Genomic DNA, 18,946 nt, shown 5'->3' with positions numbered 1-18,946 from the left:
TCTCTGCCCCTCCCCCTCTTTCAAAAATAAACATTAAAAGCAAAAATTTTTTAAAAGTTAAATTCAGAAAATGACTATAACGGAACTTGTACAGAGTAAGAAATTACAACGTAAAAGCTCATTATATATAAGTTTCCTTTAAAAGGGCCTAATTTCTGGTTTAAGTTGAAGTACGTTATTTGTAGGTATGTTCAGAAAATTTTCAGACCACATGAGTTAAACTCAAGTTTTAACATGAAGAAAAATTTTATAGCACTTAAGTATGTAAAAACTACATGGAAGGTAGGGTGCCAAGATGGCAGAGCAGCATGAAAATTCTCTGCATCTCTTATCCCAGAAATGCACCTATATTAGCACCAAACCATCTTGTGCACCTAGAAAACTTATTTGAGTATTAGCACAACAATCTACACAACCTGAACCACAGAACTTGGCAGGTATGCAGCACAGAGAGTTGAACTGGAGGAGAGAGAAGCCACAGAGGACAGGGAGCTGTTTTTGCTTGCAGAGAGAGGACAGAGACAGGGGGAGAGTACAAGAAAGCACTTCCCCCCACCCAAGAACAGCTGGAGAGAAACAGAAAGAGTGGAAACGTCCAAAAGGTACTGAACAACAAATGGGTAAAGGAGAAAGGAGGGGGTTTAAATATCATTAGGACTCTAAAAACATGGGAGCAAGGAGTCTGAAACTCCGCAACTCAATACCCAGCACTGCTCCAGTGGGAAGGGTAAATCCCCAAAAACAGAGAACGAGGTCTGAGGGGTCCTCGGACCACATGGGGAGAGGCTATTCCCCTGCTGGGAGGATATATGGAACAGACTGTGAGGTCTCCCCAGGGGACAAGGTCCCAGTGGACCACGGAGAACAACAACAGTTGCAAGTGCTGGAAAAAGGATATGAAGGGTGAAGCCGGGCACCAGATGTGTGTTGTGACTTTCCATAAACCCTGAACTGCTGCTGCTACACAATTGCTCCAACTTTTTCTGGGGTGGGCTGGCACCCAGCTGCAGTCTAGGTTTCTGCAGTGGCATGGTCATGCAAGCATTCCCAGGGATGGGCGCACCTGGCCATTGCTCAGGAAGACCCCCTCCAAGAGGGTTGGAGTAGACCCAAGCCACAGGGCCCTCAGAAGTGAGAGGTTTGCAAACACAGCCCCATCTGAGATAAAACTCAGGAGGGAGGTGCTGCCTGGTAGCCTGATGGCTTAGTCACAGTGAAGAAGTAGGGAGTGGACAGAAGCCAAAGACAAAGGAGGGGTGCTTGACTGCTGATCAGTGAGGGCAGAGTTCTGATCTGAAGACCGGGAAGCTGGGGGGTGCCATTTGCACCCCTCCTGCACATACGCATGTATGCCTATATGCACCACAACAATCCACCCCAGGAAACTAAGCAGCACCACCTCGTGGAAAACGGAGCCATTACACCAAGTCTTGTCCAACTGGGCCAACCAAGCCCTAGAGAATCACAACAAGTCTCTCCACCTGCTTAGTTGTATGGACTATACAGTGCTTCATCGTCTGACTTCTAGGGGAAACTGGATGTAATTTCGTTTGGATTTCATTCTGTTTGCTGGCCCATATATTTTATTTTTTTCCCTTTTTCATCCCTTTCCTTATTCTTGGATATGGAAAGAGAAAAATATATTTTCCATTTCATAAAAAAGATTTTTTCTACTATATTTTTTGTAATTTTTAAACTATTTTACCTTATTTTGTTCTATTTTCTTGTATATATTTTTCTTAATTTTTAAATGTTTTCATGCAATTTTTTCTCTTCCTTTCTTTCCTTTTTTTCTCTATTCTATCAAGTTTCTTTCAACAAACAGGACAAAACACACGTAGGATCTAACTTCCTTTATTTGATGTTTTTGTGTTGTTTTCAAAATTGTATATTTACTTATTTTTTTATTTTATTCTTTTTCTTCCTCCAAAATGATGAAACACAGGAATTCATCCCAAAAGAAAGAACAGGAAGAAATGACAGCCAGAGACTTAATCAACACAGATACATAGAAGATGTATGAACCAGAATTTAGAATCACAATAGTAAGAATACTATGTGGGGTTTAAAATGGATTAGAATACCTTTCTGCAGAGATAAAAGAAGTAAAAGCTAGTCAGGATTAAATAAAAAATGCTATAACTGAGATGCAATCTCAAATAGATGCCACAGGGGCAAAGATGGATGAAGCAGAGCAGCAAATTACTGATATAAGAGGACAAATTTATGGAGAATAACAAAGGGGGAAAAAAGAAGGAAACTAAGGCAAAACAGCATGATATAAGAATTAGAGAACTTAGTGACATACTATAAAGGACTAACATCCGAATCATAGGAGTCCAAAAGATGAAGAGAGAGAAAAAGGGGTGGAAATTTTATGTGAGCAAATCATAGCAGAAAACTTTCCTAACCTGGGGAAAGACACAGACATCAAACTCCAGGAAGCACAGAGGACTCCCATTAGACTAAATAAAAACTGACCATCAACAAGGCATATCATAGTCAAATTCACAAAACACACAGACAAGGAAATAACTATGAAAACAGCAAGGGAAAAAAGTTCTTAACCTATAAGGGATGACAGATCAGGTTCACAGCAGGTCTATCTCCAGAAACTTGGCAGGTAAGAAAGGAGTGACAGGATGTATTCAATGTGCTGAACTGGATAAATATGCAACCAAGAATTATTTATCCAGCAAGTCTGTTATTCAAAATAGAAGGAGAGATAAAGAGTTTCCCAGACAAACAAAAACTACAGGAGATTATAACCACTAAACCAGCCCTGCAAGAAATTTTAAGGGGAGAGGGGAGAAAAGATGAAACAAACAAACAAAAAAAGACTAAAAGCAACAAAGACTAGAAAGGACCAGAGAATACCACCAGAACCCCAACTCTACAGGCAACACAATGGCAATGAGTTCATATTTTCAGTACTCACTCTAAATGTCAACGGACTAAATGCTCCAATGTAAAGACACAGGGTAACAGAATGGATAAGAAAACAAGATCCATCTATATGCTGTTTACAAGAGACCTATTTTAGACCTAGAGACACCTTCAGATTGAAAGTAAGGGGATGGAGAACCATCTATCATGCTAATGGTTGCCAAAAGAAAGCCGGAATAGCCATACTTTTATCAGACAATCTAGATTTTAAAATAAAGACTGTAACAAGAGATAAAGAAGGACATTATATCATAATTAAGGGGTCTATTCACCAAGATGAAACAATTGTTAATGTTTATGCCCCAAAAGTGATGGCACCCAAATATATAAATCAAATAATCACAAACATACAGAAACTCATTGATGATAATATCATAATAGTAGGGGACATCAACATTCCACTCACAGCAATGGACAGATCATCTAATCAGAAAATCAACAAGAAAACAATGGCTTTGAATGACACACTGGATCAGATGGAATTAACAGATATATTCAGAACATTTCATCCTAAAGCAGTGGAATATACATTCTTCTCCAGTGCACATGGAATGTTCTCCAGAACAGATCACATACTGGGACACAAATCAGCCCTCAGCAAGTTCAAAAAGACTGAGATCATACCATGCATATTTTTAGGCACAAGGCTATGAAACTCAAAATCAACCACAAGAAAAAAAAAGTGGGGAAGACAACAAATATTTGGAGGCCAATGAACATCCTACTAAGGAATGAATGAGTTAACTAAGAAGTTAAAGAGGAAATTAAAAAGTACATGGAAGTCAATGAAAATGATAACACCACAGTCCAAAGCTTCTGGGATGTAGCAAAGGTGGTCATAAGAGGAAAGTATATAGCAATCCACCCCTTCCTAAAGAAGGAAGAAAGGTCTCATATACACAACCTAACATTACACCTAAAGATCTGGAAAAAGAATACCAAATAAAACCCCAATCCAGCAGAAGACAGGAAATAATAAAGATTAGAGCAGAAATTAATGCTATCAAAATTAAAAACAAAACAAAACAAACAAACAAAAACGTACAACAGATCAATGAAACTAGGAGCTGGTTCTTTGAAATTAACAAAGTTGATAAGCCCCTAGTCAGTTTGATCAAAAATAAAAAGGAAAGGACCCAAATAAATAAAATAAAATCAAGACTGAAAGAGGAGAGATCACAACCAACACAGTAGAAATACAAACAGTAAGAGAATATTATGAGCAATTATATGCCAATAAATTGGGCAAGCTGGAAAAAATGTACAAATTCCTAGAAACATGTAAACTACCAAAACTTGAACAGGGAGATATAGAAAAATTGAACAGACCCATAACCAGTAAAGAAATTGAATCAGTAATCAAAAATCTCCCAAAAAACAAGGGCCCAGGGCCAGATGGCTTTCCAGGGTAATTCTAGCAAACATTTAAAGAAAAGTTAATACCTATTCTTTTGAAGCTGTTCCAAAAAAGTAGAAATGGAAGGAAAACTTCCAAACTCATTCTATGAGGCCAACATTACCTTGATTCCACTAAACAGGACAACTACAGACCAACTTCCCTGATAAACATGGATGCAAAAATCCTCAACTGGGTTCAACTGGATCCAACAGTACATTGTAAGAATTATTCACCATGATCAAGTGGGATTTATTCACGGGATGCAGGGATGATTCAATATCTATAAATCAATCAATGTGATACACGACATTAGAAAAAGGACCAGAACCACATGATCCTCTCGATAAATGCAGAGAAAGCACCTGACAAAATTCAGCATCATTTCTTGATCCAAACCCTCAAGAAAGTAGGAATAGAAGGAGCATACCTTGAGGTCATAAAAGCCATATATGAATGACCCACCGCTAATATCATACTTAATGGTGAGAAACAGAGCTTTCCCCTAAGGTTAGGAACACTGACAGGGATGTCTGTGCTCACCACTGTTATTCAACATAGGATTGGACGTTCTAGCCTCAGCAATCAGACAACACAAAGGAATAAAAGGCATCCAAATCATCAAGGATGAAGTCAAACTTTCACTCTTTGTAGATGGCATGATACTCTGTATGGGAAACCCAAAAGATTCCATCAAAAAACAGCTAGAACTGATTCATGAATTCAGCAAAGTCACAGGATATAAAATCAATACAGAGATATCGGTTGCACTTTTATACAACAAATATAAAGCAACCTAAAGAGAAATCAAGAATTCAATCCCATTTACAATTTCATCAAAAACCATAAAACACCTAGAAATAAACCTAACCAAAGCGGTGAAAAATCTATACCCTGCACACTATAGAAAACTTATGAAAGAAACTGAAGAAGATACAAAAAATGGAGAAATAGCCTATGCTCATGGATAGGAAGAACCAATACTGTTAAAATGCCAATACTACCCAAAGCAATCTACATATTCAATGCGATACCTATCAAAATAATACCAGCATCCTTCACAGAGCTAGAATAAAAAATCCTAAAATTTGTATGGAACCAGAAAAGATCCTGAATAGCCAAAGCAATCTTGAAAAAGAAAACTGAAGCAGGAGGCATCACAATCCTGGACTTCAAGCTGTATTACAAAGCTGTAATCATCAAGACAGTATAGTACTGGCACAAAAACACTCAGATAAATGGAACAGAACAGAGAACCCAGAAATAGACCCAGAAAATATAGCCAACTAATCTTTGACAAAGCAGGAAAGAATACCCAATGGAATAAAGACAGTCTCTTCAGCAAATGGTGCTGGGAAAACTGGACAGCAACATGCAGAAATATGAACCTGGACCACTTTTTTACACCATACACAAAAATAAAGTCAAAATGGATGAAACACCTAAATATAAGACAGGAAATCATCAAAATCCCAGAGGAAAAAGGAGGCAAAAACTTCTCTGACCTCAGCTGCAGCAAGTTCCTACTCAATACATCTCCAGAGGCAAGGGAACCAAAAGCAAAAATGAACTATTGGGGCCTCATCAAGATAAAAAGCTTCTGCACAGTGAAGGAAACAATCAGCAAAAGTAAAAGGCAACCCACAAAATGGGAATTTTGATATTTTCAAATGACATGTCAGATAAAGGGTTAGTATCCACAATCTCTCAAGAACTTACCAAACTTCACACCCCAAAAACAAATAATTTAGTGAAGAAATGGGCAAAAGATATGAATAGACACTTCTCCAAAGAAGACATCCAGATGGCTAACAGACACATGAAAAGATGCTCAACATCACTCATCATCATGGAAATACAAATCAAAACCACAATGAGATACCACCTCCTACCAGTCAGAATGGCTAAAATGAACAACTCAGGCATCAACAGATGTTGGTGAGGATGCAGAGAAAGCAGAAGTCTTTTGCACTGCTGGTGGGAATGCAAACTGGTGAAGCCACTCTGGAAAACAGTACCAAAGGTTCCTTAAAAATTTTTAAATAGAACTACCCTACAACCCAGCAATTGCACTACTATGTATTTTCCAAAGGATACACGTGTGCTGTTTCAAAGGGACACATGCACCCCAATGCTTATGCCTGTGCTTTCAACAATAGCCAAGGTATGGTAAGAACCCAAATGTCCATCGACAGTTGAATGGATAAAGAAGATGTGGTGTATATATACAAAGGAGTATTACTCGCAATCAAAACGTATGAAATCTTGCCATTTGCAACCACATGGATGGAACTACAGTGTATTATGCTAAGCAAAATTAGAGAAAGACAATTATCATGTAGCTTCACTCAAAAGTGGAATTTATGATACAAAACAGATGAACATAAAGAAAGGGAAGTAAAAATAATATAAAAACAGGAAGGGGGGAATGGAAGAGACTCTTTTTTTTTTCAACGTTTATTTATTTTTGGGACAGAGGGAGACAGAGCATGAACAGGGGAGGGGCAGAGAGAGAGGGAGACACAGAATCTGAAACAGGCTCCAGGCTCTGAGCCATCAGCCCAGAGCCTGACGCGGGGCTCGAACTCACGGACCGCGAGATCGTGACCTGGCTGAAGTAGGACGCTTAACCGACTGCGCCACCCAGGCGCCCCAGAGACTCTTAAATATAGAGAACAAACTGAGAGTTGTTGGAGGGTTTGTGAGTGGGAGGATGGGCTAAATGTGTGATGGGGCATTAAGGGAGACACTTGTTGGGATGAGCACTGGGTGTTATACATAGAGGATAAATCATTGGATTCTACTCCTGAAATCATTATTGGACTATAGGCTAATTAACTTGGATGTAAATTTAAAAAATAAAAAGTAAAATAAAATTTAAAAAGAAGACATCCAGATAGCCAACAGATACATGAAAAGATGCTCAATACCATTGATTATCACAGAAATACAAATCAAAACCACAATGAGATATCACCTCACACCTGCAAGACTGGCTAAAATCAACAACACAAAACACAAGAGGTGTTCATGAGGGAGAAAAGGGGAACCTCCTGCACTGTTGGTGGGAATGCAAACTGGTGCAGCCACTCTGGAAAACAGTATGGAGGTTCCTCAAAATGTTAAGAAAGAACTACCCTAAAATCCAGCAATTGCACTACTAGGTATTTCCCAAAAAATACAAAAATATTAATTCAAAGGGATACATGCATGGCAATATTTATATAGCAGCATTATGCACAATATCCAAATTATGGAAACCGCCCAAGTGTTCATTTGTCCATTGACTGATGAATGGACAAAGAAGACTGGCATGCATACACACACACACACACACACACACACACACACTGGAATATTACTCAGCAATAAAAAGGGATGAAATCTTGCCATTTGCAATGACTTGGATGAAGCTAGAGTATAGTGCTAAGTGAATAGGTCAGAGAAAGATAAATATCCTATGATTTCACTCATATGTGGAATTTAAGAAACAAAATGAGCAAAGTAAAAATAAAAAAGAATGTGGGAGGAAGGGGGGGTGGCAAACCAAGAAACAGACTATTAACTATAGGGAACACAATGATGGTCACCAGAGGGGAGGTTGGGGGGGGGTGGGTGAAATATGAAGAAGGGCACTTGTTGTGATGAGCACCAGGTGATGTATGGAAGTGTTCAATCACTATATGGTACACCTGAAATTAACACTAGACTGTATGCTAACCAATGGAATTTAAATAAAACTTTTTAAAAATTCTTAAAGAAAAAAAATATATATATGAAATTTGTTTTTCAGGACACTAAAATCCACTTCAAAATTAAAATTGCATACCTATGAGAAATAAAGAACTACAGTTATTCTTTGATTTAGTATATACTAGTTGTTTTAATAACTATGAAAACTTTTCAACTTTAATGTTTTAAGCTACGCAGAGATCATCTGTGGAAAGAGAGATCAATAGATAGATACAGGAATATTTCACCTAGGGTGAAAACTAATATTAGTCAAAGAAAATTTGGCTTAAAAACATGTATTTGTAGATTCCCCTTGTGGCTCAGTCAATTAAGGATCTGACTCTTTGTTTCGGTTCAGGTCACCATCTCAGGGGGTCTGTGCTGACAGCATGGGGCCTACTTGGGATTCTCTTTTTCCCTTCTCTCTGCCCCTCCCCTGCTCACATGTGTGCCCTCTCACAAATGAATGTATTTGCGAAATTCCATGTGCATTTGTATGTGTGTACAAAGATCTGCATTTATATAAATGCCTACACATGTATATGAATAGAGTGTCATGAGGCATAAATATACAAGTGGACCAAAGGTTCTTTGAAGCTTCACAAAGAAAAAAAAAACTAGACTGTGGATTTAAAATAACTAAAAATTGGGGCACCAATTGGCTCAGTCGATCCAGTACTGACTTTGGCTCAGTTCACCATCTCACAGTTTGTGGGTTCAAGCCCTGTGTCAGGCTCTGTGCTGACAGCTCGGAGCCTAGAGCCTGCTTAGGACTCTGGGTCTCCTCTCTCTGCCCCTACCCCACTTGTGCTCTCTCTCTTTCACAAACAAAATTAATAAAATAAAATAACTAAAAGTCAGTGTGTGTTCCCCCACCTCCCCAGATTTGCATTGCTGAAGCAACTGCTCAGTGCTTGGTGCAAAGTAAAGCAACTAACATATTATGGTTCTGGCTTAGGGAGGGCACAGCAGCAAGAGGAAGTCTGGAACACCCCAGCACCCCCTTCAGGAAATCCCGACCCTTAGATGCGCCTCCAAACTTTCTGCAGACCACCAAGAGGAAGGTACTCAGTGGATAATCAGAGAGAGACATGAAAGGATGCATCTAGAGACTTTTCACCCCTTAACACATCTAGAATCTGGAGAGTACACATTTCAGAACTTCTAGGGTACCAGTGATACCTTTCTACCTCTGACCATTTCTTCTCTAGTCAATGCAAATACGTAATTTGAGCTGTGGGTGATCTCGCCTTGCACCCTGACCCATCAGCACCCCTGCATGTGACCCTAGACTGCACTGGCCTGTGTGAGCTCCTCGTGACAGTGACCCTGTGCTGCTGTAGGCCAGCCTTCTCCATACAGCCACCAGAGGGGGCAGGACGGCCAGGGGCAGTGTGGCTCAGAGACATGGTGAGTCAGCATGCAGGTGCAGAGGACAGAGGTGTGGACACCATGTTGTTCCAAAGAGGACGCTAACAGTGACATGGTACAATTCTCAAATGATAAATACAAGTGACACATTACAGAATGCCGACCTAGATACTCACAGTGGTTATTTTAGTGGATTATGATATAGGTGTCATTTCTACTGACTTATTTATTTTTCTTTCTTTCCGAATATAACTTTATCACTTTTCATGCGCTACATTTTACTATTTTTGGGTGTGTTTCTTTTTGGTTAAGAAAAGTGTTATTTTAATTTTAAAAAAATTAGAAAAAGAGAGAAGGATGGGTGAAATAAAATGAACCCCAAAGCTCTTGTGTGACATTCTAAGACAGTGACCACAGAGTTATCTCTGAGTTTCCTGACAGGAGAGGAAAAAAAGTAATCATTTTCAGTTATGTATATTTAATAATAAAACAAATCATTGATCAGAAAAATGAAATCTCTTTTAGGCCTCACATAGAGGCAAAAAAATAGTTTTCAGTGAGGTCCTTAGAGATAGTTTTATAAAAATTATTTTCCCTTTGGTGCAAAGAGTGACATGAACTTTGGAGCAGTTTCTTTACAGAACTCCACATGTAACTAATCCGCAGATGGCAGGTAGCCCCATCAATCCCCTGACGACATGGCTGATGTTTCCATGTACTTAGTATGCCTACAGAAATGAAGAGGCAAAAGGCCTTGATAATATTTTGTAAAACAAGGTTTGATATGTACTTGTCAATAAAGAATAGATACCCTTGCTTCCTGACAAGGCTCTAAATACGAATGTTCTTCCCTAAGGCCCTATCCATGAGACTCAGCAGTGACACCAAGCCAAGGTTAGGACTCACTCACCTACACTTGTCCAGAGAGGACCAAACAATGGCTATACCCAAAATAAACCAATCCAGGAAGCCCGTGAAGAGAGTAAATGCTCCCCTAGAAGTAAAACGGTCTGTTTCATGCATATAACAATGGGCCATCAGGGATCCACAGACCAGTGCATTAAGGATCATTGTACTGTTGGTCAACCATGAGCCTCAAGTATTCCAATAAAGTATGCAATGAGTATCTAACTTTAAGAAGTTCCATTCTTGCTTAAATTTCTTGGAATAAATTACAAAACTACATACCTCTAGGAAAATTAATGACATTCATTGCTGCATGGATATGTTAAATAAGACAGCTAAACATTGGAAGATATTATACGTACTAATGATTGTAATCTTTGGCCTAACTGAAGCAATCATGTCTGGTTTTCTACACAGCTTCTTTCCATCTGGTTAAACCATAGTAAGTTCTTTGATCTTTTGATGCCTCCAGACCCAAGTGGCAACTTTAAGTGGTTCAATCTAATAGTTCATGACAACAAACTTATTTCCTATGCTCTGGGGAGAATACCCGTGTTTGTTCTTTACATCAAGAGTTGGAATCCAGACTCTAAACATGCACACTTGGAATTGATTCTGTTATTACGGAAATAGAATGCGCTTCACCCACTGCCACCTGGAATCTTCCCTTCTGTTTTTCAGAGTCTCCATCTCTGTGATCCCGGCATGCTGATGGCTAGCTTACTCCAAATGTGAAGCTTATGACCCAAGCTAAGTCAGTAAGCACTGGGCACAGTTACTGGCTGGTTCAGAGGTGGGTGTGTGACATGAATAGGCAGGATAGAGAAGAACTAGGGGCTTTGTTGAAAATGCTAAGGATATAAATCTGGAAACATGCAGGCTCCGGAGAGAACAGAAGTCAGACTCAGATCGGATCTTAAAACTACACTGATGGGTGGCAATATCACTCGGCCCTCGGATCAGTCATTTCCTGAGGAATTCTGGACTGTCGGAGTCGTAAGTCAATAAACTTCCTTCATTGTTTATGCTAATCTGAGTTATATTTGTGGTTACTTTCACTCTAAAGGGCATAGCACACATGTGAAAGTGCTCATAGATAGGGGTGTGTACACAGAAAATCACTGAAAACATATTACACAAAAGTGTGCAGTTTATTGTGTGTATATATATTTTTATGTATGTGTGTACATATATTTTTATTATCTCCTTTGCTTCTAGATTGGACATTCAAAGATTGTAAAATCTTTGTACAAGTAGGGGTGATGGGTTTGGATTTCTGATCTGACACGTGAGTGCTAATTCTTTGAGATTTTACTGATGTGCTGGGTGTAAACAGGAGATAGGAGTAAGTTGGGGTGGGAGTATTAATGACCTTACACATTTCCAAGATCTGTAACTCCTCAGTTGTCGTGTAAGGGAAATCCTCCTTACTCTTAATGACCCGAAAGTCATTTCAGGCACTAATTCTATTACAAGACAGAACTGCGCCCACTATGGTTTCTCTAACTTGCTATACGAACTCCAATGGTCAAACAGAATAACAGCTGGTTATATATGATCAGGCTTTCAGAGGGTCTGGGGTCAGAGACAAAAGCTTCCGAATTGAGAAAAAGATGTAATCATTAAAGCAGCAGCACCTAATAGCTTGACTCAACTTGTTTTAAGTAGGGGGAGAAAAAAAAAAACAAAACAACAGACTGACAGAAGCTCTCGGAGACACACAGGATGTCGCTCTGTGATGGAACTGATCATTTCAAGCGTTCCAGGGAGAGGCCTCATGTGCGAAAAGAGAGAAGGGAGAGAGGCGGAGAGGGAGAGGAAGACAGAGGGAGAGACCAAGAGAGAGGAAGACGTAGACCATTTTGCCGTTGATGAAGCAGTTTTTAAAATGCCACTCACTTGGATCTTGCCACAAACCTACACAGCGTGAAGGGCGATTACCAGCATCCTCGTGGCGGAGATGAAAGGGAGGCTCATGTCCTGTGTGGCACCCGGCTTCAGTCCAGCCGGGTGGTAGTAAAGGGTACGTGTGGGATTGCACACAGATCTTGGGGCAGCAGCCCCTCACAAGGTCCCCTCACTTCCATATTATGACAAATCACTCCTCAACCACAAATGCACATTACGTCTAAAAAGGTGCTACCAGAACTCAACTATTTCGTCACATCTAACAGATACCAGTTATATCAGTTTGGGTCTGGTATCGCTTTTTTACCTTACTTCAAAACACAGGTTTTTTGTTTTTTCTTTCCTTACCACAGAAGTTTGGATTGTCTTTATTAATTTTGAAAATGGATACACAGTTTGGCTAAAATCATCTTCTGGAAATTCGTACAAAATGCTTCAAAATCGGGGCGCCTGGGTGGCGCAGTCGGTTGGGCGTCCGACTTCAGCCAGGTCACGATCTCGCGGTCCGTGAGTTCGAGCCCCGCGTCAGGCTCTGGGCTGATGGCTCAGAGCCTGGAGCCTGTTTCCGATTCTGTGTCTCCCTCTCTCTCTGCCCCTCCCCCGTTCATGCTCTGTCTCTCTCTGTCCCAAAAATAAATAAACGTTGAAAAAAAAAATTTAAATTCAAAATGCTTCAAAATCCCCGTAGCTCTCCGCGTGCACGTCTGAAGTGACTGAATCTTCTCGTCCCCTTTCACTTCCTGTAAAAGGCAAGAATGCCAAACAGGCGTTTTCCCATTTCTCCTGCCAAAGGTGTGGCCATCTGACCCATTTCTGGGCCACAGAACTTAAGTGGAGAGAGGGGGGTCATGTTTCCGGCCAGGCCAGCTCCCACCTCCCTCCACCCACCCCCCCCAACCTCCTCAGGGAAGAGGGTTGACACCAGGGACAGTCCTGCCCGCTTCTTGCTCTAGGGCTGGGCGAGGAGCAGAACATGAGCAGCACAGCAGAACAGTGAAGGAAACAGAGAGGAAGCCCCGAGTCCCGACGTGTGTGCAGGGCTGAAGGCACACTAGGGGTGACAAACACTGGACCTGTGTTGGGTTGCAGAGGGGCGTGGTGTAGATTGAACTGCTACTTATATTCATTCAGTCCCCAAATATCCAGATTAGGCTCTTTGGTCGCTGAAATTCTCAAAACCACTTAAAGGATGTTAAGTATGCTTTTTGCTACAACTTAGAAGAGGCAATAAAAGGTATCATCCCCGCAATGTAAACTCCACTGTCCTTGCCTAAGGGCGAGTGGGTATCCCCTAATCCAATAGGAAGTTGTGTCTCTACCTGCTAGCATCCTCCAGGAGGCTGGCATTTCCCTTGGATCATAAGCACCTTGCGGGTACTGACTTAGGATTCAGTCTCACACCTTCTGCCACCTACTGTCTGCTGCAGGAGGAACCCGCTTTCCCCCTTGCTGCAGCTCCTCCTTGCCCACACCCTTACAACAGCACCCAAGTTCTCTCCCTATCCTCCCCTGCTGTGGTGCTGCCTGCTGAAGGCTGGGCATGATCTTTGCAAGCCTATCTGCACGATCTCTCCTACATTACGCTTCGTCCATCACCTGTAACCAGTCTTTTTGTTGCCGTTGTTCCTTTTAATCTCCTCGGAAAACATTTTAATGGTCATGTGACACCATCACACCCTTTTTCCCATTCTTCTGTGTGCCAGTTGCAATCCCTGCCCTGTGCAAAATTATCACCAACACTCCCAGTGGACAAAACGCTCACTGAGGAAACAGAAGCATGTAACTCATCCTCCTTAGCTGTCCAGTACCCAGCACAGGGGTAATATTAATGCCACAGTGTGGGTGGCCAGGTTGAAAGAGTTGATTTCCTATAAAAAGTGATTCCCTTCATCAATGTCCTCTTTACTGCTACGTACTCACCGGGGATGATAGTTATCAATGAAGACAGGTTATATCCTGAAAGTGTAACTTCTAGAGGGTTTACTATAGATGAATAAAGGACTTTTCTCAAGGACAGAGATGTCCAGGGCGCCTGGGTGGCTCAGGTGGTTCAGCATCTGACTGGATTCCTGCTCAGGTCATGATCCCTGGGTCGTGGGATCAAACCCCACTTGGGCTTCATGCTGAGCATGGAGACTGCTTGGGATTCTCTCCCTCTCTCTCTCTCTTTCTCTCTCCCTTCCTCCCCCCCCCACATGCTTCTGATTACCCTCTGATATAGATACAGATATAGATATATAGATATAGATATAGATATAGATATAGATATAGATACGATAGAGGGATGATAGAGATAGATGATAGAAATTTCCAGAAGTATCTCTGCATCTTATTAGCAGAGACTGGCAGATTCTACACACAGGCCAAATCCAGCCCACAGGCTGTTTTAATAAAGTTTTATCGGAACACAGCCACTCATTTGTTTATTACGTAAGATCTAAGCCCACTTTTGTCCTACAAAAGCAGAGTCAAATAGTCACTAAAGAGACCCACACAGCCCACAAAGCCTCAAGTATTTAATCTGGTCCTTTATAGGAAAAAAAAAAAAAAAAAGAGTACAAAATCTTGCTATTAGGTTAAAAGTAACAACACCTAAATAGTAAAAAAAAAAAAAAAAAAAAAAAAATAGAAACAAATTTTCATGGTTCCTTTTTAATGGCAGAACAGCTCTGAGCCTACGGTTTCTGTTCTATACCATATGTATTCCTATTATGTGTTGCTGATTTTCGTATCACCCCCAAGTTTCCAAAATGTGTTGCAGACAGGCATCTATTTAATGGATTGTATCTCAGGCCCAGGCATCTGGGGATCTCCAGGTGGGCAAATGAAGCTTTAGAAAACCACAAGAAAATATTTTTTTTAACCAAACTGCAGTACTGCTCTCATCTGATAATATCTACCTCTCTGTGAATTCACTTATTATTCTAGTGATTTCCTCTGATACAATTAAGCCACTTAGCAAACCGCCTGGCCCATGATACAAGGACCGCTTATGCTTCCTTAAAGTAGAAGTTATAGCACGCCTCGTGTGGTAATTATTGGAGTGATGTGGATAATTAACATCAAAACAGCCACAAATGTACTTGAGGAGAGAATCCATGCTCTAAGATTTAAAATTATTTAATGTAATTTAAAGGGAGCCAGAAATACCAGGCTTTAGGTACATTAATGTGATTGGTTACACAATTACAGACCCCGTTAGATGTAGACGCCTCTTGCTATATTTTCTTATCATTCTTAAATTACTGCCTTCTTCAACCTCAATGCTTCCTTTACAAAATATAGTTAGCCTCACTTATACCGCTTTAAACAAACCATTTCTCCAACTTGAGTAAACAGGTTGACGGCTGAAAAAGAAGCTAAATAAAAAGTATTATTTTCCCAGGGTCTTAGACGTGTGCATAAATTATTTGGTGAGTCCATTCGTTTCATCCAACAGATACAAAAATACTCGTAGCTGACACATGTGTACTCCAAAGAAACGACCTGGGATGATCTCACAAAGGCAAATTCAATACGCAAAGACATGCAGCCTCAGATTTGTAAATCACGCAACCCAGGTACAAACTCTCACCCCAGCCCAGATGCCTTCCTGTTTTTTGAGGAAAGACGGCGCCGTAGAACCTGCTACGATTCTGGAGTCAGACTCCAGTTTGGATCTCAGCTCCTTGGCTTGGTGTCATCTAATGGAGGCTTTCAAGGGAACAAGATTTCTGACAAGGAAAGCCTGCCCCCGTGAGCCCACTCAAGGACCTCTGGGCCACAGTCTGGCAGCGATGCTCCTGGACTCGCCCTGTTCCACAGAGTCCCTTCATGACAGCGTCTCACACATTCTCTATGGTCAGTATTCTGCGTCACCATCCTATGAATATAACTGAGAACACTACCAATGATGCCCATAAAAGTAATGTTTCTTTAAACAATTTACCTATTGAATATATTTAATGTGACGCTTAACTAAAAATAATTTGAAAAAGTTACATAAGGTATGAAAAATGCTTTAAGAAATTAATACATCTGAGCATAGGGCAGGTAACATCTTAGAAAGCTTAGTTGTAGTATATATTGAGAAAGTATATATTGAGAAAGTTTCTGCCGAATTAATAAAGTCCTATCCAACCCGATTGTGTTCTGATTTTTTGTACACCAACAGTGTACCGATGGCCCAAGGAGAGAAACACTTTTCCTTTCTGTAAATCAGGACAAAACTATTCCCTAAATTTATTTAAAAACACATAATATGTTCTACATTTTAGAACATATTTAGAACATATTTCTACAAAATATCGAACACAATATGTTCTATATTTTTCTATGATGACCCAGTTTACCTGTACTGAGAACTGTAATGGCCTCATCTTTATTATTTGACCTTTGAACACGCTCCTACCATATAAGTGCTGGTAGTGGGGGGAAGGTGCACTGGACGAGCACTTATCAAGTGCAGGGGTGCATAGAACAGACACTTATTCTCACAGCAGAGAACTGAGGATGGCTGCATCTGAGTGTGTGTGCTGGAAACTTGGACAGAGCTCCAGGAATGCCCGTCCATCTACCACATACACGTGCAAACACACACATCCATGTTACTAATAATTCTTCAAAAAGATATTTACATCACATGTCCTTGAACGCTTGGAGACAGAAAATTCATTGTGAACTTACCTTGAACTGGAAATAGTAAGAAACTCTAGGACATGAAGTTTGTCTCTTTTCTATGATTACTCCCATGCTTCTATGCATTCATCAACAAAATGGAATCATAACTTAAAAAAAATTACGTGCCTTTGCATGAAAAATTTATTATCTGAAATATGTTCTTTCACAGAAATTTAAATGGGCTTACATGAGAAATTAAGCTACTGTTTGAAATATAAAGCCTCACATGCGTTTCGACATACTTAACACAGACATCTTATGTATACGAAGAAGTGCTGTTAGCACTTTTACAACTTGAGAAGATATTTAAAAATTGAAGTCATAAAAAAGTTAAGTCATAATGACAGACAAAGGAAAGTTATTTCAACTCTTCACATGTTCAAAATATTATAAATCCATTCCAAAATTGCTTTATGTCATATTTATACTGACATTATAAAAATATAACATTGTAAAATATCATTTTTAATATTTTAAAGTATTAAGGTAGCAAATATTTATGAGTGCCTCCCATGCCATACTTAAGAGAAACGAGTTCTCTATCTCTCTGGAGCCTACATTCTACTAAAAGCAAAAGGAATTAAAAAAAATAAGTAGACATGTATATACACACACTATGTATAAACTTATTGCCATAAAATGCAAATTACAATGATGTATTTCTTCTTTAAGAGTATTTGTTCTTCTGAAACACCAGGTTATACCTTTAACTAAGCTAAAGTTTAAATAAAAATTTCATTCACTACTTGCTACCTCAATTGGGAAGATATTATTCTCTGCTTATTTCCCTGAGTTTCTATTTCTGATTCTCCCTCCATGGATTTAAAACATTATGAGACCGCTAAAATATATTTCTCCTTGCTGTCACTGATGTGACTGTTAGCCAAATTTTATCTTAATTCCTATTTTGCAACTCCAAAATTCCAGAAGCCAAACCATTTCTCCTGCAATCAGAGCACAAGCTCACTTCAGAAACACATAAAAGAAAATTGATTTTCATCCTGAAAATGTCAAACTTCTGCCTATAACACTCAGCTATGGTTTTCTGAAACAGCAAAGTTCAAAAAGAGCCATCGACCTGGTGGCCCTCTGACACATGGTGATGGATGCAATGTGTCTACAGCTTTACTGCCAGAACGTCCTCCAAGAGAAGGAGACAATCAATGAAGAATAATACATTTAAACTGGATAGAAGGTTTGCTTTGTTTTAATGTATTAAAAGAGAAAATACCGGCTTTTCGCTTCTCTGGGGAGAGACTTTATAGACTCTGTGATTAACTCTTTTCTCTCTTTCTGGCTCAGCTGAGTCAGACATGCACACAACTACTGAGAGAAGGGGAGGAGGGCCTGAACAGTAAACTCTGTATGTAACATAATGAACTTAATGTAAAAGACGTTTACAGTGAACTCCTGATTGTACTTGGGTTCTCAGTATAACTTCCTTTGAACCAGAAATATCTAGATTTTCCGTAGGAGTTCCTTATGTTTCTGAGTAGTTGCTAAACCCTTAATTAGTCCCACTTTAAACAAACCACCTTGTACTATAGTTTGGGTCTATTTGGTAACACAGTGGGGCTGCTCACCATGCTTTCAGAGTAATGCTTACACACTCTATAAAATACAGTAGAAGACAAAATATGATATAAAAGAGAAGACAAGATATTATATAAAGGATATAATTTGAAGAGAAACATAACCGCTACTCACCCTGCTGTCTTGTCCTTCCGTCACCATGGGTTCTGGAAACTTCAAGTGCTTCTAGTAAATGATGATATTTCCATTGTCCTAGAGGACAGAGTTATTGATCAACGTCACATCAAAAACAGACTTCAATCAAGTGTAAAACACAGGAGTGATTCATTTTCTTATAGATTATATGTATGTTTGCAGTGAATTAATGAACATCCTGAAGAGTAAATCTTACAATCATGCATGTAAGTTTTGGAAAGAGCATGCTTCCTAATTAAAACTTAATTCTGTGGGGCTCCCGGGTGGCTCAGTCAGTTAAATGTCGGACTTCAGCTCAGG

At 39.8% G+C, this 18,946-nt stretch overlaps 1 protein-coding gene across 1 annotated transcript in view; it reads right to left on the bottom strand.

The window, feature by feature from the left end:
- PCDH15 (protocadherin related 15) overlaps positions 1-18,653 on the bottom strand; it is a 1,256,363-nt gene extending 1,237,710 nt beyond the window's left edge. The window contains exon 1 of the mRNA XM_043596132.1: positions 18,626-18,653. The gene's annotated coding sequence lies outside the window, so the exon portion shown is untranslated. The remainder of the gene's footprint in view (positions 1-18,625) is intronic.
- Positions 18,654-18,946: the final 293 nt, after the last annotated feature.

Source organism: Prionailurus bengalensis, chromosome D2, assembly GCF_016509475.1.
Source record: "Prionailurus bengalensis isolate Pbe53 chromosome D2, Fcat_Pben_1.1_paternal_pri, whole genome shotgun sequence".
NCBI lineage: Eukaryota > Metazoa > Chordata > Mammalia > Carnivora > Felidae > Prionailurus > Prionailurus bengalensis.
The sequence above is the reverse complement of the archived record's forward strand: the minus strand, read 5'-3'. Positions and strand labels throughout refer to the sequence as shown.